The 25,081-nt window shown below is 36.8% G+C and overlaps 1 protein-coding gene across 1 annotated transcript in view; it reads right to left on the bottom strand.

Moving 5' to 3' along the window:
- The window catches only part of LOC309978606 (uncharacterized protein), a 75,878-nt gene that overhangs the window by 43,992 nt on the left and 6,805 nt on the right, over window positions 1-25,081 (bottom strand).

Raw genomic sequence — 25,081 nt, 5'->3', positions numbered from 1 at the left:
GCCATTGCCTCTTCCCCACCACCCCCGGCCTGGGCAACCTGCTCGCCCCAATCGCCGCCTGACAGGCTCCTTCCTGCCTGACAGGCTTGTGTGTTCTGACAATCTCTGGAGCAGACTCTGGTGGGAGGAACGCATGCAGAGGTGGGGCTGAAACCACAGCTGAGCCCCAGGGACCACGTGACTAAGGAAGAAGAACTGAAATCTCTCCTCGCGGCTGTGCACACCAAGGAGTTACATCTCTAACGGCTTCCCAAATTCAGCACCTGCAAAACACCTGAAAGGATAACAAGTGTTCCTGCAGCTGGGATGGGTCTGGCTTTAGCAGGTTTTGTGGGCTTTGTGAACACGTATATGTGGTGGTTGGGCCAGGCCAGAGTTTGAGCTGCCTCCATAGCTCCCACAGTGGGTCCAGGTGCATGACTACTGCAGTCCTGGGACCTGACCTCAGTGGACCTGCGCTGGTGGCCTGGTGAAAACAAAGCCTGAGAGTCACCAGGGCCAATTACCGGCATACCCAAAGGTAAGGTGGGACTGAGAGCAGTGCTAACAACAGTGGACTTTGTGAGCCTGCACAATGGTGAAAGGGGATAGAAGAGAGCACATTCATAGGTGAACAGCTCCAGAGAAGGAATACTCAGTGGCTTCTCTCCCAGTAGGAGTGCTCCAATCCCACCTACCTTGCACCACAGATCAGGATCACAGCTAAGAAACAGATCTGGGGGTCTCTACTCCACCAACAGGGAGCAGACACCATCCCTGGCAGGGCAGTGATAACCACAGGTCAAAGGGGAGGGCCTGCTCAATATCCATGGCAGGCTCTGGTCACCACAACAGCAGTCAAACCTCCTATCAAGGGGATAATGGCACAAGCCTCTGGATCAACCTCACCCACTAGGGAACAGACACCAGAAGCAAAAGGAACTACGATCCTGCAGCCTGTGGAAAGGAGGCCAAAAACACAGTAAGTTAGACAAAATGAGATGACAAAGAAATAGATTGCAGATGAAGGAGCAAGATAAAAACCTACAGGAACAACTAAATGAAGACGAGATAGGCAATCTACCTGAAAAAGAATTCAGAATAATGATAGTAAAGACGATCTAAGATCTCAGAAAAAGACTGGAGGCACAGATAGAGAAGACAGAAGAAGTGTTTAACAAAGACCTAGAAGAACTAAAGAAGAAGCAAACAAGATGAACAATACAATAACTAAAATGAAAAATACACTAGAAGGAATCAATAGCAGAATAACTGAGGCAAAAGAATGGATAAGTGAGCTGGAAGACAGAATGGTGGAAATCACTGCCACAGAAGAGAATGAAGAAAAAACAATAAAAAGAAATGCAGACAGTCTCAGAGACCTCTGGGACAACATTAAACATACAACATTCGAATTATAGGGGTCCCAGAAGAAGAAGAAGAAAACGAGAAAGGGCCTGAGAAAATATTTTAACAGATTATAGTAAGAAACTTCCCTAACATAGGAAAGGAAATAGTCACTCAAGTCCAGGAAGCGCAGAGAGTCCCATACAGGATAAACCCAAGGAGGAATATGCCAAGACACATATTAATCAAACTAACAAAAATTAAACACAAAGAAAAAAATCTTAAAAGCAACAAGGAAAAAGCAACAAATAACACACAAGGAAATCCCCATAGGGTTATTGGCTGATTTTTCAGCTGATACTCTGCAGGCCAAAAGGGAGTGGCAGGATATATTTAAAGTGATGAATGGGAAAAACATACAACCAAGAATATTCTACACAGCACGGTTCTCATTCAGATTTGACAGAGAAATCAAAAGCTTTACAGACAAGCAAAAGGTAAGAGAATTCAGCACCACCAACCCAGCATTACAACAAATGATAAAGGAACTTCTCTAGGCAGGGGGAAAATAAGGGGGGGGGGGCAAAAATAGAAATAAGAAAACCCCAAATGGGAAAGCTCACAGGAAAATGCAGACATACAATAAAAGCAGGAAATCATCCATATACAAATATAATATCAAAACCAGCAACCATGAGAAGAGTAGAGTATGAATGCAGGAAATGGGAATTGCATTTGAAAGCAAGCAACCAGCAACTAAAAACGACCTTGAATATATATAGCCTGTTTTATCAAAACCTCATAGGATATGCAAATCAAAAAGCTACAGCACATTAAAAAAAAAAAAGCTACAGCACATACACACACACCAAAAGAAAAACCAACCCAAACACAACACTAAAGATGGTCATCAAACCACAAAATAAGAGAACTAAAGGGGAAGGGAAGAAAAAAAATCTACAAAAACAAACGCCAAAAAACTAAGAAAATGGAAATAGGAACATACATATAAATAATTACCTCAAATGCAAATGGATTAAATCCTCCAACCTAAAGACACAGGCTGGCTGATGGGATACAAAAACAAGACCTGTATATATGCTGTCTACAAGAAACCCACTTCAGACCTAGGGACACATACAGACTGAAAGTGAGGGGATGGAAAAAGATATTCCATGCAAATAGAAATCAAAAGAAAGATGGAGGAGGAATACTAATATCAGACAAAATAGACTTTAAAGCAAAGACTATTTCAAGAGACAAAGAAGGACACTACATAATGATCAAGGGATCAATCCAAGAAGAAGATATAACAATTGTAAATATTTATGCACCCAGAATAGGAGTACCTCAATATATAAGGCAAATACTAACAGCCATAAAATGGGAAATTGATAGTAACACAGTCATAGTAGGGGACTTTAACACCCCACTTTAACCAATGGACAGATCATCCAAAATGAAAATAAAGAAGGAAACACATGCTTGAAATGACACATTAAACAAGATGGACTTAACTGATATTTATAGGACATTCCATCCAAAAACAACTGAATACACTTTCTGCTCAAGTGCTCATGGAACATTCTTCAAGATAGATTATATCTTGGGTCACAAATCAAGCCTTGGTAAATTTAAGAAAATTGAAATCATATCAAGTATCTTTTCCGACCACAATGCTATAAGACTAGATATCAATTACAGGATAAAAACTGTACAAAATACAAACACATGGAGGCGAAACCATATGCTACTAAATAACCAAAAGATCACTGAAGAAATCAAAGAGGAAATTTTAAAAATACCTAGAAACAAATGACAATGAAAACAAGACAACCCAAAACCTATGGGATGCAGTAAAAGCAGTTCTAAGAGGGAAGTTTATAGCAATACAACCAATCCTACGTCAAGAAACAAAAACAATCTCAAATAAACAACTTAACCTTACACTTAAAGCAATGAGAGAAAGAAGAACAAAAAAAAACCAAAGTTAGCAGGAGGAAAGAAATCATGAAGATCCGATCAGAAATAAATGAAAGAGAAATGAAGGAAACAATAGCAAAGATCAATAAAACTAGAAGCTGGTTCTCTGAGAAGATAGGAAAAAAACAATAAACCATTAGCTCGACTCGTCAAGAAAAAAAGGGAGAAGACTCAAATCAATACAATTAGAAATGAAAAAGGAGAAGTAACAACTGACACTGCAGAAATACAAAGAATCATGAGAGATTATTACAAGCAACTATATGCCAATAAAATGGACAACCTGGAAAAAATGGACAAATTCTTAGAAAATCACAATCTTCCAAGACTGAACAAGGAAGAAATAGAAAATATAAACAGACCAAACATAGGCACTGAAATTGAAATTATGAGTAAAAATCTTCCAACAAACAAAAGCCCAAGACCAGATGGCTTCACAGGCGAATTCTATCAAACATTTAGGGAAGAGCTAACACCTATGCTTCTCAAAGTCTTCCAAAATATAGCAGAGGGAGGAACACTCCCAAACTCACCCTACGAGGCCACCATCACCCTGATACCAAAACCAGACAAAGATGTCACAAACAAAGAAAGAAAACTACAGGCCAATATCACTGATGAACATAGATGCAGAAGTCCTCAACAAAATACTAGCAAAAGGGAATCCAACAACACATTAAAAGGATCGTACACCATGATCAAGTGGGATTTATCCCTGGGATGCAAGGATTGTTCAATATCTGCAAATCAATCAGTGTGAAACACCACATTACTAAATTGAAGAATAAAAACCATCGTCTCAATAGATGCAGAAAGCTTTTGACAAAATTTTGACCGATTTATGATAAAAACTCTCCAGTAAGTGGGCACAGAGGGAACCTACCTCAATATAATAAAGGCCATATATGACAAACCCACAGCAAACATCATTCTCAATGGTGAAAAACTGAAAGAATTTCCTCTAAGATCAGGAAAAAGACAAGGATGCCCACTCTCACCACTGTTATCCAACATAGTTTTGGAAGTCCTAGCCAGGGCAATCAGAGAAGAAAAATAATAAAAGGAATCCAAATTGGAAAAGATGACGTAAAACTGTCACTGTTTGCAGATGACATGATACTATACATAGAAAATACTAAAGATACTACCAGAAAACTACTAGAGCTTATCAGTGAATTTGGTAAGGTTGCAGGATACAAAATTAATACACAGAAATCTCTTGTATTCCTAAACACTAACAATGAAAGATCAGAAAGAGAAATCATTTACCCCATTTACCATCACATCAAAAAGAATAAAATACCTAGGAATAAACCCACCTCATGAAGCAAAAGAACTGTACTCAGAAAACTATAAGATACTGATGCAAGAAATCAAAGATTACACAAACAGATGGAGAGATATACCATGTTCTTTGAAAAAATCGATATTGCCAAAATGCCTAAACTACCCAAAGTAACCTAATATTCAATGCAATCCCTATCAAATTACCAATGGCATTTTTTATAGAATTAGAGCAAAAAAATTTATAATTTGTATGGAAACACAAAAGACTACGAACAGCCACAGCAACTTCGAGAAAGGAAAACAGAGCTGGAGGAAACAGGCTCCCTGACTTCAAAATATACTACAAAGCTACAGTAATCAAAACAGTATGTTACTGGCACAAAAACAGAAATATAGATCAACGGAACAGGATAGAAAGGCCAGTGAGAAACCTACTCACCTATGGTCACCTAATCTATGACAAAGGAGGCAAGAATATCCAATGGAGAAAAGACAGCATCTTCAATAAGTGGTGCTGGAAAAACTGGGCAGCTACATGTAAATGAATGAAATCACAACACTCCCTAACACCATACATAAAAATAAACTCAAAATGGATTAAAGACCTAAATGTAAGGCCGGATACTATAAAACTCTTAGAGGAAAACATCAGAAGAACACTCTTTGACATAAATCACAGCAAGATCTTTTTTGATCCACCTCCTAGAATAATGGAAATAAAAATAAACAAATGGGACCTAATGAAACTTCAAAGCTTTTGCACAGCAAAGCAAACCATAAACAAAATGAAAAGACAACCCTGAGAATGGGAGAAAATATTTGCAAATGAAGCAACTGACAAGGAATTATTCTCCAAAATATACAAACAGCTCATGCAGCTCAATAAAAAAAAAGAACACCCAATCAAAAAATGGGGGGAAGATCTAAGTAGACATTTCTCCAAAGAAGACATTCAGATAGCTAAGAGGCAGATGAAAAGGTGTTCAACATCACTAATTATTAGAGAAATGCAAATCAAAACTACAATGAGGTATTACCTTACACCAGTCAGAATGGCCATCATCAAAATATCTACAAACAGTAAATGCTGGAGAGGGTGTGGAGAAAAGGGAACCCTCCTACACTGTTGGTGGGAAGGTAAGTTGGTAAAGCCACTATGGTGAACAGTATGGAATTCCTTAAAAAACTAAATATAGAGCTACCATATGATCCAGAAATCCCACTCCTGGGCATATATCCAGAGAAAACGATAATTCGAAAAGATACACACACCCCAATGTTCACTGCAGCACTATTTACAATAGCCAGGATATGGAAGCAATGTAAATGTCCATCAACAGAGGAATGCATAAAGAAGATGTGGTATATATATACAATGGAATATTACTCAGCCATAAAAAGGAATGAAATAATGCCATTTGTAGCAACATGCATGGACCTAGAGATTGTCATACTGAGTGAAGTAAGTCAGACACATAAAGACAAATATATGAAATCACTTATATGTGGAATCTAAAAAAAGGGTACAAATGAACTTATCTACAAAACAGAAATAGTGTTACAGATGTAGAAAACAAACTTATGGCTGTCATGTGGTAAGGGGAGGGATAAATTGGGAGATTGGGATTGACATATACACACTACTGTATATAAACCAGATAACTAATAAGGACTTGTTGTATAGCACAGGGACCTCTACTCAGTACTCTGTAATGGCCTATATGGGAAAGGAATCTAAAATAGAGTGGATATATGTATATGTATAACTGATTCACTTTGCTGTACACCAGAAACTTAAACACAACATTGTAAATGAACTGTACTCCAATAATTTTTTTTAAATTAAAAAATATGCCAGTATCACATCTAATACAAATACCACACCTAATGCAATACTCCCTAATAAAAGTATCATTGTTAAAAAACATCCAATGCATTGCCATGATAAATACACTGAATAAACTAGGAATAGAAGGGAACTTCCTCCACATGATAAAAGCATTTATGAAAAACCCTCAGCTAACAACATACTTAAGGATGAAAAACTTATAAGGAAACTCCTAAGATCAGAAACAAAAGAATATCTATCTTCACCACATCAATTCAAAATTGAAATGGAAGTTCTATCCAAGCCAATTAGGCAAGAAAAAGGAATAAAAGTCATATAAATTGGAAAGCAAGAAGTAAAACGCTATTTGCTGATGAATGATCCTGTACATTAAAAAATCCAAAGAATCTACAAGAAAGCTACGAGAGCTAATAAACCAATTCATCCAAATTATAGGGCATAATATCAACACACAAAGAATAGTTTTGTTTCTGCATGCCTGCAATGAATAATCTGAAAAGGAAATTAAAGTAATTTAAATTTCATTTAAAATAGCAACTAAATAAAATCTTTAGAAATTAAATGAAGGAAGGAGATGCAAGATTCATACTCTGGAAAGTAAAAAACACGACAGAAAGAAATTAAATGAGACCTAAGTATTTGTGAGACTCCCCATGTTTATGATTTGAAGACCTAATATTGTTAAGATGGCAATACTTTCCTTATTGATATATGGATTCAATGCTATCTCTATGAAAATGCCAATGACCTTTTTTTAATATATGGAAAAACTAAACCTCAAAATCCTATGCAACAGCAAGGGTCTCCAGATAGCCAAAACAATCCTGAAAAAGAATAAAATTGAAAGTCTTACATTTCCCAATTTCAAAACTTACTACAAAGCTACAGTACTTAAAACAGTATGATATTGGCATAAGAATATACATATAGACCAACGAAATCAAATTGAGTGTCCAGAAATAAACCTACACATTAGTGGCTAAAACAATTTCAAGAATAATGCCAAGAGCATTCAATGGGAAAGAACAGTCTCTTCAAAAATTATGCCAGGACAACTGAATATCCACATGTAAAATGATGAATTTGGATCCTTGACTCATACAATACACAAAAATTAACTCAAAGTGGATCAGTGACCTGAACATAAGAGCTAAAACTATAAAACTCTTGGGCAAAAGACAGAGATAATTCTTCATGACTTTGTATCTATCAATGGTTTCTTAAATATGACATGAAAAGTACAAGCTTCAAAAGGAAAAAATAAATTGGACTTTAACAAAATCTTTTGTGCATCAAAGGATGTTATCAAAAAATGAAACAACAACTCACTGTTGGGAGACAATATTTGCAACTCATGTATTTGATGAAGATCCACTGACCAGTACATATAAAGAAAGTCTACAACCCCCAAACAAACCCAATTAATAATAGGCAAAGTACTTGAATAGACATTTCTTCAAATAAATATACAAATGGCTAACAAGTGTACAGAAACCTGATCAACATCAGTAGCCATTAGGAAAATCCAAATGAAAACCACAATGAGATACAACTTCACACTAACTAGGATGCCTATATTAATAATTTTTTTAAATGGCATTTAATAAGTATTGTTGAGAATGTGGAGAAAGTGTAACTCTTGTACATTGCTGATGGGAATGTAAAATGTTACAGTCACTGTGGAAAAGAGTTTGGCCATACCTTAGTAAATTAAACATAGAATTACCATATGACCCACCATATGACTTCAATATATCTGAGGTGTTAAAATTTCCAGGGGTGGGTATGGGTAATGGGGAAAATATTGTCTAAAAAGCCTCCTTAGAAGGGTAAGAAATACAAGGTATTATAATTTCAAAATGGCTTCTTTTCAATTAGACCAGTGAATGGCAAACAGTGACATCTTACAATTTCAAGTATTTATTGGCCATTATTATATTTGTGATTGGGTGATATGGCTTTTTAAATTCCTTATAAATTTTTGGAGGTAGTAGTGTTTATTGATTTACAAGAGCTTTTACATAATATATTAGATGTATTAACAGTTTGACATACATATTGTTATATGGACACTATTTTGTGCAGTCAAATCTCTTAATCTCTTTTGTATTTTCCCCTTTTACTGTCATATGTAGGGAGTCCTTTACCATGCCAATATTATGTAACTTTTTAAATAGACTTCATTTTTGGGAGCAGATTTAGGTTCACAGTAAAACTGAACAGAAGGTACAGAGATTTCCCATATGCCCCTTGCCCCCACACATTAGCCTACCCCATTATCAACATCCCCCCACAAGAATGGTACATTTGTTACAACTGATGAACCTACATTGACATATCATTATCACCTAAAATCTATAATTTACATTAAGATTAACTATTCATGTATATTATATGGGTTTGGATAAATGTATATTGACATGTATCCACCATTATAATATCATACAAAATGTTTCACTGCCCTAAAAGTCCTCCGTGCTCCACCTATTAATAACTCTCTCCCCCTTAACCCATGGCAATCACTGAAATTTTTACTGTTTCCACAGTTTTGCCTTTTCCAGAATGTCAAATAGTAGTAATTATATATTACGTACACTTTTCAGATTTACTTCTTTCACTTAGTAATATGCATTTAAGTTTCCTCCATGTCTTTTCATGTCTTGATAGATTATTTCTTTTAGTAATGATAATTTTCCATTGTCTGGATTTACCAAAGCTTATTTATCAATTTACCTGGACACCTTGGTTGCTTCCAAGATTTAGCAATTATGAATAAAGCTGCTATAAACAATCTTGTGCAGGTTTTTGCGTGGGCACAAGTTTTCACCTGCTTTGGGTAAATTCTAAGGAATATGATTGCTGGATGATATGGTAGGAGTATGTTTAGCTTTGTAAGAAACTGCCAAACAGCCTTCAAGAGTGTCTGTACCATTCTGCATTCCCTGTAACATTGAGCAAGAATTCCTGTTCCTCCACATCCTCAACAGCATTTGGTTTTGTCAGTGTTCTGGATTTTGGTCATTCTAATAGGTGTGTAGTAGAATCTCATAATTGTTTTAAATTGCATTTCCCTGATAAGATACGATGTTGAGCATCTTTTCATATGTTTATTTGCCTTGCATATCTTTTTTGGTGAGGTGTCTGTTAATTGGGTTGACCCATTTAATTGGATTGTTTGCTACCTACAGTTGAGTTTTTAGAGTTATTTGTATATTTTGGGTAATAGTCCTCTATCAGATATGTTTTTTACAAATATTTTCAACCACTTTGTGACTTGTCTTCTCATTCTCTTGACAGTGTCTTTTGCAGAGCAGAATTTTAAAATTTAACGAAGTCCAGATTATCAATTATTTCTTTCATGGACTGTGCTTTTAGTGTTGTATCTAAAAAGTCATCACTAAACCCAAGGTCATCTAGATTTTCTCTTATGTCAGCTTATAGGAGTTTTATAGTTTTTCATTTAAAATTTAGCTCTGTGATCTATTCTGAGTTAATTTTTGTGAAGGATATAAAGTCTGTACCTAATAGATTAAGTTTCTTGCATGTGGATGTCCAGATATTTCAGCACCATTTATTGAGGAGACTAACTTTTCTCCATCCTATTGCATTTAGCCCTTTGTCAAAGATCAGTTGACTATATTTATGTTGGTATATTTCTGGACTCTCTACCCTGTTCCATTTATCTATTTGTCTATTCTTTTGCCAGTATCACACCATCTTGATTACTAAGTCTTGAAGTCAGGTAATATCAGTCCTCTCACTCTGTTCTCCTTCAGTATTGAGTTGGCTATTCTGGGTCTTTTGCTTCTTCATGTAAACTTAGTATCATATAAACTTGCTAGGATTTTGATCGGGACTGCATTGAACCTATAAATAAGGTTGGGAAGAACTGACATCTTGACAGTATTGAGTCATCCTACCCATAAACGTTGAGTGTTTCTCCATTTATTTAGCTCGTCTTTGAATTCTTTCGTAGGAGTTTTGTAGTTTTCCTCATATAGATCTTACACATATTATGTTAGATTTATACACAAGTATTTCATTTTTTAGGTGCTGACGTAAATCTGTAATTTCAAGTTCCACTTTTTCATTGTTGGTGTTTAGGGAAAAAATGGACATTGTAATATTAATCTTGTATCCTGCAACTTTGCTATAATCACTTATTAGTTTCAGAAGCTTTTTGTTGATTCAGATTTTCTACGTAGACAATGATATCATTTGTGAACAAAGAAAATATTTTTTTTTCCTTTTTGGCCATGGCATGTGACTTGTAGGATCTCAGTTCTCTGACCAGGGATTGAACCCAGGCCATGGCAGTGAAAGCCTGGAGTCCTAACCACTAGGTCATCAGGGAACTCCCCAGTTTTATTATTATTATTTTTTGCTCTAAATCTGTATCCTTTTTATTTCCTTTTCTTGTTTTATTGCATTAGCAAGGACTTCCAATATGATGTTAAAAGCAGTGATGAAAGGAAACAGCTTTACCCTGTTCCTGATCTCTCTGGGAAAGGTTCTAGTTTCTCACCATTATATATGATACTAGCTGTAGACTTTTTGTAGATACTTTTTACCAATCTAAGGAAGTTCCCCTCTTTTCTTAGTTTGAAAGTTTTTATCATGAATGGGTGTTACATTTCTATCAAATGCTTTTTTCTGTATATACTGATATGATCATGTGATATTTCTTTTTTAGCTTGTTGATGTGATGGATTACATTAATTGATTTTTGAGACTTGAAGCAGGCTTTCATACATCGAAAAATCCCACTTAGTCATGGTATATAACTTTTTGTACAAAGATCTTGATTTACTTTTGTAACAAAGGAGAAAGGGTTTTTAAAAAATTAACCCATCTGATTGTTTTAGGTGTATGTTTTGGGTGGGAACCTGGGCTTATTTCCTATCAATAGTTAATCTGTTGTCACAATATGTCTAGGATATTTCATTCCATTCTCCTCTCATTCAGAATGTCACTTTATCTACTGTTTCTGCAATGAGCCTGTATTTTCATGACTTCTGCATTTAAATTCTTCACCTTATTCCATATATTAGTAACAATCTTTCTAGTAAACAAATTAAGAATACCAGAGCTGGTGGACTTCTAAATGGAGTTTTTGCTTCCCTCTGAAGAGATCAGATTTTTGTCCACATATCCTATAATGAAATATTCCATGTCAATACTCTTGCTAAAGTGAATATATGAACTATTTTTCAATAGGTGGCAAACTGTTTGTTACCAGTTTGCAAAGACATAACTAGCTTTCATCAAAATGTAAACGTACTCATAGCTACTTTCATCAAGAAAATTTTGCTACAAAAATAATGTGTGCTTTGATGTAGTCCATTCAAATTTTGGCACAAATTCCTTGTTTTCATTTTAGACTGGCACTTTGGGTAGCATCACTCAAGAATGATCATATGAAAGTAACATCAGCAAGATGGTGAAACAGGTGGTCCCTGGATTCGGTCACCCTCTCAGAAAGGCAACTAGCATTTATCAGAGACAAGACACTTTTGTGAATATCCCAGAACCTGGGGGTGAGGCTGAAGCATGCCCTTGGACAAAAAAAAAAAAAAAAAAAAAAAGGCCAGAAAAACTACATTAGAAAAGATAGACGAGCAATTTCACTTTCATTGCATTGCCCCGCCTCCAGACCAGCAGAATGCCACACTGAGGGTCCCTCTGGGTTTATGGCTACTCCAGCATGAAAAAGAGAGCTCAAGGTGGACATCCAGCTTCCCCAGCAGTGTTAGACAATTCCTGGGAGTCCCACTTCAGTCTTACTTCATAGGTATCACTAGGGGAACCAGTGGGCCTAGACTACAGGGGATCTGCTAGAGATGAAAAGGGGATGACGCTCATGGCAACCAGCAAGCAGATCTTGGCAGACTGTATTCCAACTGGCAGCAGTTCCTATGCAGAGAGCTCAGCCATCTGCACAACCGTGCCAGTGGACTCAAGCTGGCAAGGAGCTTGGCTGGCAGTTCTGCCTGGTTTAGGTCCTCAGCCAATAGGCTGTCCCCATGGAGTCCATCATATGACCTCACTTGGACAGACTGGCAAGCCAGTAGCTCTGCCCAACTTCTAAGCATAGTCTCCAGTCCCACCCAACCAGTAAGCCTGGCTAGGGACCCCAAGCAACTACAGAGCCCATCCTATGGCCCACTGAGGCAGTGAGTCAAGCCAGCAGTCCTGCCCAACTTTGGAGCATGGCTTCCAGTCTCTCCTGAGCTGGGTGCCCAAACACCAACCTCAGATTACAGCCAATGACCCCCATCCAGGCAGAGAGCCAAACCAACAGCCCCATCAAACTACAGAATATAGCATCTGGTCCCGCTTGACCAGGGAATATAAGCTGTGACACCATGTGGCCATGGCACACAGTCTATAGCTCCACACAGACAGAGAGCCAAGCTGAATTCCCCACCAAATTGTTGGGCATAGCCTCCAGCCCTGCCCAATCAGGAAGCCTGGCCAGAGGTCCTGGACTGTGGACCACATTCTTCAGCCCCACTTGGGCAGGAAGCCAAGCAAGTAACCCTGCCCAACTGTGGAGGATAGCCTCTGCCTCACCCCACCCTCCTCTAAGTGGGGAACCTGAATAATAACCTTGGACAGCCACAGAGCCCATTCTACAGGACTATACTTGAATGGGTGGTCAAACCAGCAGCCCCACCTAACTGTGGAACAGGGCTTGCAGCTTCACCCAACAAGGGTGCCTGGGTAGCAACCCTGCTCAGCCATAATGTCCAGCCTATGGTACTGCCCAATTGGTGAACACAGCCTACTGCCTCATGTGGGTAAGGAGCCTAACCATCAGCTCTGCCTAATCATGGAGCATCTACCATTGCCTCACTTGTCTAGGGAGAACAGAAAGCCATCCCACCCAACTGCACAGCACATCCTACAACCTCACAGAACTGCAGAGTATAGCTGGTGGCCATGCCAGACTAGGGAGCCTGGGCAGGTACCCAACTGGAGAGCCTACCCTATGGCCCTGGCCAACTGTAAGGCAAAGTTTGTGGCTTTTCCTGATTATAGACAGCCTGAGGCCTGGTCTAATCATGAAACCCAGACTACTGGCTCACCTGACTCTAGAGCCCAGCTAGCAGGTATGTCCAACCAGGGAGCCCTGACAGCAGCCCTGCCCTAACATGGAGGCCAGCCAGCAGGCTTAACTGACCATGGAGCACAGCCACTGGTCACCACTCCCCTGATCTCAGAGTATGGGAGGTGGTCCTGCCAAACTAGAGACCCTGATAGCAAGCCCTCTCTGCCCATGGACACTGTAAGTGATACATCCAGAACCCCAAACTGGACTGACTGACTGATAAACAACTTTCCCTGCTAAATTGAATCTGTAAAGGTTAGAAGAAGAGACCATTTCCTCAGTTACACAGATACCAACATACGAACACAAGGATCATGAAGGATCATGTAAACATGACACTACCAAAGAAAACTAATAAAGCTCCAATAACTGACCCTAAAAAAATGGAGATCTAAGAAATGACTGATGACAAATAATTCAGAATAATCCTCTTAAAGAAGTTCAGTGAACTACATGAAAACACAACTGGAAAACTGAACAAAACTAGGAAAACAATACATGAAAATAATTAGAAATTCCACAAAGAAATACAAACCATTAAAAACAACAACAGAAATCCTAGAGCTGAAAAATACAACGACTGAACTGAAGAATTCAATACAGAGCTTCAGCAACAGACTTGATGAAGCAAAATAAAAAATTAGTGAACTTGAAGACATGTCATTTGAAATTATCAGGTCAGAGGAGCAAAAAGAAAAAAGAATGAAAAAGAGAGAAGAAAGCATACAGGACTTAAAGAACACCTTAAGGTGAAACAATACATCTGGGATTGTGGGAATCCCAGAAGAAGCGAGAAAGAAAGGGACAAATGTTTATTTAAAGAAATGATGGCTGAAAATGTCCAAACTTGGGGAGAGAAAAGGACATTGAGATTCACAAGGCCCAAAATTCCTTACATAGGATGAACATGAAAAGGGCTACACCAAGATACATTATAATTAAATTGTAAAAAGTTAAAGACAAAGAATTTTGAAAGCAAAAGGGAAAAGAAATTCATTACATACAAGGGAGCCCCATAAGATTATCAGTGGATTTTGCAGCAGAAACCTTACAAGTCAGGAGAGTACAGGAAGATACATTTAAAATACTGAAAGAGAAAAGTCAACCAAGAGTACTATATCCAGCAAAGCTGTCCTCAGATATAAAGGAGAGATAAAGATGTTCCCAAACAAACAACTGATGAGGGAGTTCATCAGCACTAGACTTGGCTTCCAAGGAATGCTAAAGGGAGTTCTTCAAGCTGAAAAGAAATGGTACCATTTAACAGTGTAAAACATATGAATGAGTACAACTCATTGCTGAAGGTACATATTCAGATTCTCTAATACTGTAATGGTGATGTATAAAACACTTTCAACTCTAAAATTTTTTTTAAAAACCTTATATATATGACAGCAAGAGAAGAAAGGAAGAGACTACAAAAGCCAGAAAACAACAGAATGGCACTGGTAAGTCCTAACCTATCAATATTATTTTAAAGAGAAATGGATTGAATTCTCCAATCAAGAGACACAGAGAACATAGGCAAAACATTTTCTGACATAAATTATAGCAATACTTTCTTAGATCAGTCTCCCAAAGCAAAAGAAATAAAAGCCAAAGTAACAAATGGGCTCTAATAAAACTTATAAGCTTTTGCACAGCAAAGGAAACCATAAACAAAAAGAAAAGACAACCTACAGACTGGGAGAAAATATTTGCAAATGATGCAACCAACAGGGGATTAATCTCCAAAATATACAAACAGCTCAAACAGCTCAATATAAAAAACAAACAACCCAATCAAAAATTGGGCAGAAGGGCTCCCCTGGTGGCACAGTGGTTGAGAATCTGCCTGCTAATGCAGGGGACACAGGTTTGAGCCCTGGTCTGGGAAGATCCCACATGCCGCGGAGTGGCTGGGCCCGTGAGCCACAACTACTGAGCCTGCGCATCTGGAGCCTGTGCTCCGCAACAAGAGAGGCCGCAATAGTGAGAGGCCTGCGCACGGCGATGAAGAGTGGCCCCCGCTTGCCACAACTAGAGAAAGCCCTCGCACAGAAATGAAGACCCAAGACAGCCAAAAATAAATAAATAAATAAACAAACAAATAAATAAATAAATAAAATTGGGCAAAAGACCTAAATAGACATTTCTCCAAAGAAGACACACTGATGGTCGAAAGGCATGTGAAAGGGAATACTCAACATTGCTAATTATTAGCAAAATGCAAATCAAAACTATAATGAGGTATCACCCCACACCAGTCAGAATGACCATTATCAAAAAGTCTACAAACAGGGGCTTCCCTGGTGGCGCAGTGGTTGACAGTCTGCCTGCCGATGCAGGGGAGCAGGGGACACGGGTTTGTGCCCTGGTCCAGGAAGATCCCACGTGCCGCGGAGCAGCTGAGCCCGTGAGGCATGGCTGCTGGGCCTGCGCGTCTGGAGCCTGTGCTCCGCAACAGGAGAGGCCACAACAGTGAGAGGCCTGCGTACCGCAAAAAAAGAAAAAAAACAATTGGGCAGAAGACCTAAATAGACATTTCTCCAAAGAAGACACACAGATGGTCAAAAGGCATGTGAAAAGGAATACTCAACATTGCTAACTATTAGCAACATGCAAATCAAAACTATAATGAGGTATCACCCCACACCAGTCAGAATGACCATTATCAAAAATTCTACAAATAGGGGCTTCCCTGGTGGCGCAGTGGTTGAGAGCCCACCTGCCGATGCAGGGGACATGGGTTTGTGCCCTGGTCTGGGAAGATCCCACATGCCGTGGAGCGGCTAGGCCTGTGAGCCATGGCTGCTGAGCCTGCGCGTCTGGAGCCTGTGCTCTGCAATGGGAGAGGCCACAACAGTGAGAGGCCCGCATACCGCAAAAAAAAAAAAAAAAAGGTCTACAAATAATAAATGCTGCAGAGGATGTGGAGAAAAGGGAACACTTGTACACTGTTGGTGGGAATGTAAACTGGTACAGCCACTATGGAGAGCAGTATGGAGGTTCCTTAGAAAACTAAAAATAGAGCTACCATATATTCCAGCAATCCCACTCCTAGGCATATATCCAGAAAAGGCAAAAATTCTAATTTGAAAAGATACATGCACCCCAATGTTCAAAGTAGCACTATTTACAATAGCCACGACTTGGAAGCAACCTAAGTGTCCACTGACAGATGAATGGATAAAGAAGATGTGGCATATATATACAATGGAATATTAGTCAGCCATAAAAAAGAATGAAATATTGCCATTGGCAGCAACATGGATGGACCGAGAGATTATCATACTAAGTGAAGTAAGTCAGACAAAGACAAATGTCATATAATATAATTTATATGTGATATCTAAAAAATGATATAAATGAACTTATTTACAAAACAGAAACAGACTCATAGACACAGGAAACAAACTTATGGTTACCGAAGGGGAAAGGTGGGGAGGGATAAATTAGGAGTTTGGGGTTAACAGATACACACTACTATATATAAAATAGATAAACAACAAGGTCCTACTGTATAGCTCAGGGAACTATATTCAATATCTTGTAATAACTATAATGGAAAAGAATCTGAAAAAGAATATATATAAATAACTGAATCACTATTCTGTACACATGAAACACAACATTGCAAATCAACTATATTTCAGTTTAAAAAAGAATTATTTAAAAAAACATAGAATGGCTGAATGGATTTAAAAAAATAACAAGATACAATGATATGCTACCTATGAGAGATTCACATTAGCTCTAAGGACAGACATATGCTGAAAGTGAATGGATAGAAAAGATATTCCAAGCAAATGGGAACAAAAAGAACAGAGGTGGCTATACATGTATCAAGCAAAATAGACTTTAAGTTAAAAGTGCTTACAAGAGACAAATAAGACCATTATATAATGAAAAAGGGGTCAATTAATAAAGATGTAACAGTTGTAAATATGTATGCACCTAACATCAGAGCACTTAGTATTTAAAGCAAATGTTAACAGAATTGAAAGGAGAAATAAACAGCAATACAATAATAGTAGGTGACGTTACTACTCCACACTTAACAATGGATACATCATCCAGGCAAAAAATCAATTGGGGAAAAGCAAATTTGAACAACAGTATAGATCAAATGTACCTACCACACATATACAGGACATTCTATACAACAGTGCAGAATACACATTCTTCTCAAGTGTACATGGAACAACCTCCAAGAAAGATCATATGTTAGGCCACAAAACAAGTCTTAACAAATTCAAAATTATTGAAATCATACCAAGAATCTTTTTCTACCACAATGGTATGAAACTAGAATTCAATAACAGGAGGATAATTGGAAAATTCACAAATTTGTGGAAATTAAATAACACATTCCTACTCCTGAACAATCAACGAATCAAAGAAGAAATCTAAAAAGAAATTTTAAAAATCTTGACACCAATGAAAATAGGAACACAATATACCAAAACTTATGGGAGGCAGCAAAATTATTTCTGAATGTTTATAGTTATAAATTTTCATTTTAAGAAAAAAGAAAGATCTCAAATAAACAACCTAACATTACACTTCATAAAACTAGAATAAGAACTAAGCCTAAAATTAGCTGAAAGAAGTAAATAATAAAGATTAGAAAAGACAGAAATATCTGCAATAAACAATAGAAAATATCAAAACTAAGAATTGTGTTTCAAAAGATAAACAAAATTGACAAACTTTTAGCTAGACTAACCAAGAAAAAAAGAAAGAGGACTCAAATAAATAAAATTATAAATGAAAGAGGAGACATTACAATTGATACCACAGAAATACAAAGGATCATAAGAGACTACTATGAACAATTATACACCAACAAATTGGATAAACTAGATGAACTGCATAATCCCTACAAACATGCAACTTACCAAGACTGAATCATGAAGAAATAGAAAATTTGAACAGACTAATAATGAGTAAAGAGATCAAATCAATAATCAAACACCTCTCAACAGATAAAAGCCCAGTACAAGATGGCTTCTGTGATGAATTCTACCAAATATTTAAAGAAGAATTAATGCCAATATTTCTCAAAAATTGAAGAGAGGGAACACTCCCAAACTCAATTGATGAGGCCACCATCATTGTCATACTGTCAAAGTGAAAGAAGGACACTACAAGAAAATAAAATTAGATGAGTTGAAAAAGAAAATATATATGTATAACAATTACTGTGCTGTACACCTGAAACTAACATGACATTGTAAATCAACTAGACTTTAATTAAAAAATCAAAAAAAATAAAAAACAATAAAACTATGCCACAAAAATATTTTTAATTAAAAAAAAAGAAAATTACAAGCCAATATCCATGATGAAAATACATGCAAATGCAAATATTCTGAACAAAATGCTAGCAAAATGAATTCATTGAAAGGATCATATTCCACGATCAAGTGAGATTTTTATCTCTGAGATGAAAGCATGCTTCACCATATGCAAATCAATAAATGAGATCCACTACATTAACAGAATGAAGGATAAAAATCATATGTATCTTAATAGATGTAAAAAAAAGTATTTGAAAAATTTCAACACCCTTTCATGATAAACTCTCAAAAATAGGGTATACAAGAATGTACCTCAACATAATAAAGGCCATACATGAGAAGCTCATAGCTAATATTATAGTCAATGGTGAAAGCATTTCCTTTAAGATCTGGAACAAGACAAGCGTGCCCACTCTGACTACTCCTATTCAATATAGTACTGGAAGTCCTAGCCAGAGAAATTAGGGAATAAAAAGCAACCCAATTGGAAAGGAATAAGTACAACTGTCTGTGTTTGCACATGAAATAAACTTATATTTAGAAAAACCTAACGACTCAACCAAAAAACTGCTGGAAAGAATTCGGTAAAGTTTCGGGTTACACAATCAACACAGAAAAATCAGTTGTGTTTCCATACACTAACAACAAACTATCTGAAAAATAAAGAAAGAAAACAATTGCAATTACAATACCATCAATAACAGTAAAATTCTTAGGAATAAATTTAAATAAGTGAAAGACCTGTATATTGAAAGCTATAAGACTTCGATAAAAAGAAAGTGAAGAACAAATGAATAAATGGAAATATATCCTGTGTTCATTGATCAGAATAATTAATATTGTTAAAATGTCCATACTGCCCAAAGTGATCTATAGATTTAATGAAATCCCTATCAAAATTCCTATAGAATTTTAAACAAAAAACAATCCTAAAATTCGTATGGAACCACAAGCAACCAGTGCAGTCCTAAAAAAAGGAACAAAACTAAAGGAATTACACTTCGTAATTGCAAACTTTATTACAAAGCTATAGAATCATAACGCTATGGTACTGGCATAAAGATGTAGACCAATGGAACAGAATCGAGAGCCCAGAAATAAACCCACACATATACAGTAAACTAATATTTGACAAGAAAGCCAAGAAAAATCAATGGGAAAATATAGTCTCTTCAATACATTGTCCTGGGAAAAGTGGATATTCATATGCAAAAGAATGAAACTGAACCCCTACCTTACACCACTCATAAAAATTCACTTGAAATGGATTACACCCGAAACTGTAAAACTCCTAAAAGAAAACATAGGGAAAAGGCTCCTTGACATTGGTCTTGGCAAAAAAAATTCTTTATATGACACCAAAATCACAAGGAACAAAAGTAAACAAGTGGACTACATCAAACTAAAAAGCTTCTGCACAGCAAAAGAAATGACCAACAAAATGAAAAGACAACCTACAGAATGGGGAAAAATATTTTCAAAACCTGTATCTGAAAACAGTTTTATATCTAAAATATATAAGGAAATCATATAACTGAATAGTAAAAATAATAATAATAATCTGATTTTAAAATGGGTAAAGGACCTGAATAGACAGTCTTCTACAAAAGAGATACAAATGGCCAACAGTTCCATGAAAAGATGACATCACTAATGTCATGAAAAGATGACATCAATAGTCATCAGGGAAATGCAAATCAAAACCACAGTGAGGTATCACTTCAACCTGTTAGAATGACTATTATCAAAAAGAAAAGAGATAACATGTGTTGATGAGAATATAAAGAAAAGCAAACTTTTATACACTGTTAGTAGGAATGTGGGTTAGTGTAGCCATTATGGAAAACAGCATGGAGGCTTTTAAAAAAATTAAAAATAAATTACCACATGATCCAGTAATCCCACTTTTGGGTACATATTCGAAGGAAATGAAATCACCATCTCTAAGAGATATCTATTCTACCATGTTCATTGTAGCATTATTTACAATAGACAAGACATGGAAACCACCTAAATATGCACTGACAGATGAATGGATAAAGAAAATGTTATATATATATATAAATATGTATAACATTTATTTACATATATAAATAAAATTCAGCCATGAGAATAAAAGGAAATTATGCCATTTGACATGGCAACACAGAGACATATTCTTTGGCCTGGCCAACACACTTTTCCATTTTGAAACTCGAAGAGAATTTCAAAGGAGTTATATGAGAATATTAGTACCCCCTCCACCTCAATCAATATAATATGATATTAAAGATAAAATGGTAAAATTAATTGGAGAGGAGTCATGTATGAATTATGGATATTACATTTCAGATAACCCACAGTGTTTGTTAGTTTGTTATAAACTGCAAAAAGCAAACCTGTATGCTTCTAACACCAGAGAGAATTTACCTCAGAAACATATTTGAAGATAACTCCATATATTACAAAAGAGACATGAGAAATTGTTGGAGTAAGGGCATATTATCTAATAAATGATACTGGTATTATGTGGAAAGAATCCATTTCCATTTCCCTCTACATATCAGAAGCCAAAATTCATTCTAGGTAATTAATTGTTTCTTTTTCTTTATCCTCCCACCCCTTTTGATATATTTAAGGTATGTAATCTTAGTGGAATTTGTTCACATGTACTGTGATATAACATTACTTGTTTTCCCAAATGATTAGCTAATTATTCTAACACCACTCACCAAATGTGTAGAAAAGAGTTATTAGCACAGCAGACCTGAGATTGCTAGTCTTATAAAGTCCTTACAAGGTTGGCCTTTGGCTGGATTCTGTTAACCTGGATTTAAAGAAGGTTCCCACCATTCCCAGAACAGATAAGATTGGCTCACTGTACCTAAACTCTTTGTGCAAACAATATGGTTTATGCTGAATAACTTCTTTCCTTCTGGGAGTCTGGAATTTCGGTACATGCTAGGCAAAGGGTACCCCAACCTCCCCCAAATCTTGGGCACTGAGTATCTAATAAGCTTCCTTGATAAATAACATTTCACACATGTTGTCATCAATTGTTGTTGGAGGAATTAAGTGTATTCTGTGGGACTCCACTGGGAGAAGGCTCCTGGAAGCTTGCACCTGGTTTTTTTAGAACTTTGCTCCATGCGCTTTTTTCCTTCACTGATTTGGTTTTGCATTCTTTTGTAATAAATCATAGCTGTGAGTACAACTGTATACTGAACCTTGTAAGTCCTGCTAGCCAATCACTGAACCTGTGAATGGTCTTGAGGATCCCTGACACACTGAATCTTTCACTTTTCTCCATGAATCTGAACTGTCACCCTACTATAAATGCCCACATATACGTGGCAATATGAGGGCTCTCTATCTGTATTCCATTTAACTTTTCCCGAGTAGTTCTACTCTGTTTTACCAACAGATTTGACAAAATTTTAAAAATTCTTTGTGGGGCAAACACTTTCCAACTTCCATATTATTTTTCTTTCAAAATTCCCTGAACTATTCACAGGCTTGTGTGTATATACAAATCAATAAGGAGTTCTTGAACCTTTAGGAACCTCTAAACCAAGAACCTCTAAAAGGCAAATGGGAAAAGCCTACACATACTCTGCTCACAAAAAGAAAACCAAACTGGCTAATAAACATCTGAAAGTAGGTTTAATCTCATTAATAATATCAAAACAACAATGCAATACCATGTTCCCCAATTCTATTAGTACAAGACTTAAAAATTTTGCTACTAGGGTTATAGACCTATTAAAAACTGTATCTACTAAGCTCACTATACAGTTCTAAGAGAAATTATCCAGGATACAGCCCCATACCAAAGGAAGAAGTCCTTGCTTGACTCTTGAGTAAGGCATGACAACTCGACGAGCATTGGACACCTGTAGGTGACAGTTCATGGAGCTGATGAAAGGCATCACGAGTGTCACTATGAAGGGGGTAGATGGCCTTCTAGAAAATCTCTGAAGAATGGATAGGCCTTTGACAGACATTATAGGGGGCTGGAGATGACTGGTAGGAAGGGACAAGTGACTGAGAAAGTTGACCCCTCCAGGTGCAAGGAACTGTGTGAATAAGCTGTGGTGAAGATAATGTCTGTGAAAGCCTATTTTGTGTTACCTGTAAAATGCTATATAATGTATGTTCTGCCATAAAAGAATGTCTTTTTAAAGACATTCTTTATGTTATACAAACTCTTCCTGAGACTAGAAAAAGAACAAAAACTATCCTAACTCATTTAATAAGACTAATATAACTTTGAAACTATGGTGAGAAAACTACAGCATAAAAAAATAAAATCATAGACCAATATCACTCATGAAGAATAATGAAAAAACTGGCAAGTTGAATCTAGCAGTATATTAAAAAACAGTAAAAACAACAAAAAATACTGTGATAGAATGTCAAGGAGATAGGCATATCCACAATTACAGTCAGATTTCAGCACCTCTCTCTCAATAACAAGTACAGACAAAATAAGGAAACACATACAAAAGAAGACCTAAACAAGTTTATGAACCAACTAGACCTAACTGACATTTATAGAACAGTTCACAGGACAACAGAAAAATACACATTCTTTTCAAGTGCAATTGGAATATTTACCAAGATAGACCATATTCTGGGCCAAAAAGGAAGACTCAATAAATTAAAAGGATTCAGGCCACACAAAGTAAGTTCTCTGACCACAATGATACTGTGGTCAGCACTGTAGAAATACATAACTGAAACATACCTGGAAAAGCCTCAAATACTTAGGAACTACATAGCCTACTTCTAAATAACTCTTGGATCAAAGAAGAAACTAAAAAAGAAATTAGTATGTAATTTCCATTGAAGAAAAATGAAAACACAACATATTAAAATTTGTGGGATACAGCTTAAGCATTATTAGAGGGAATTTTACAGTACTAAAAAACCTACATTAGAAAAGCAATGGTCTCAAATTAATGACCTCAGCTTCTATTTCAAGTAGCTAGAAATAAAATAGTAAACACAAAGTAAACCAAAGAAAAAAAATAAGAGCAAAACCCAATGAAATAGAAACAAGAAAAACAATAAAGAAAACCAATAAAACTAAACACTAGTTTGTTGAGGTCAATAAAATTGATAAGCATCTAGCCAGAATGATAAAGGAAAACAAAAGACACAATTACTAACATTAGGAATGAGAGAGATGGCATCACTAGATAATTTACAAATATCAAAAGGATAATAAGAAATTTATTGGCAAGGCTGAAGGTAAACAGACAACCCATAAATTGCTGACAGGGATGAAAATCTGTAATACCCCTTTGGAGGGATACTTCAGAGTATCTAATAAAACTACATATGAAGTTACCATTTGATCAACCATCCCCACTTCTAGGAATCTACCCTGAAGATATACCTCTAACCATACAAAAATTACAATTGCACAAGATTATTCTTCCAGCAGTGTTTGCAAGAGCAAAATATTGGAAAAAAATGCCCATATATAGGAGAGTAATTGAACCAATTATAGTAGTGACACATAATGGAGGAATATGAATCTGTAAAACAGAAATGAAAAAGATTGCTATGTACTAATTGGCTTCAAATCTGTAAAATGTGCAAATACTGAGGTTAATGGGATTAGTAAAATTTATTTTTTTCTAACTATACTCTCCTAAAAGGACTTTGGTATCTTGTGGATACCTCCTAAAGCTGAGCTCTGACCAAAATGGATTACCACAAATAAGGGAGTGCCACCAAGGATAGATGCAAATCGCCAAGTCTAAAGCACTGGCCAGAAAAAAAAATACAAGGAAAAGAGCAAAGGGACAGCGGAGGTGAACTTGTGAGAATATTCATAAAGCAGTTTGTAGGTGGTTCCCAGAAGGACCCTCCTCTGAGGTCCAAGACTGAAAAGGGAGGGAGCCTCAGATGGAGCAGGTGGAACAATGACCCTTGTGTCTCTAGATGGGAACTGTTGAGGGCACAATCGGACTAAGCTCTTTCAGAATCTCACATCCAGGTCAGACCCCCAGGATGCTGCTGCCTGGCTTGAGATCCAGGAATCCTCTTGAGGGTTGAGAAGCTTGCTTATAACCCAATGAGAAATCCTATGTGAAGGGACCAAAGCATCTAGGTTTCCTCCTTGTGAGTGTGTTGTCTCTCCCCTTCCCTAGAGCTGCCCAGATTGAGGTTCATTCCTCTCTTGCATCTCCAGGCAGCTGGAACCTTAGAGTAAAGGTCAGTCCTGTTGCCCTCTCATTACTCCCACCTCACTCC

Source organism: Leucopleurus acutus (assembly GCF_964270905.1).
Source record: "Leucopleurus acutus genome assembly, chromosome: X".
NCBI classification, from domain to species: Eukaryota; Metazoa; Chordata; class Mammalia; order Artiodactyla; family Delphinidae; genus Leucopleurus; species Leucopleurus acutus.
The sequence above is the reverse complement of the archived record's forward strand: the minus strand, read 5'-3'. Positions and strand labels throughout refer to the sequence as shown.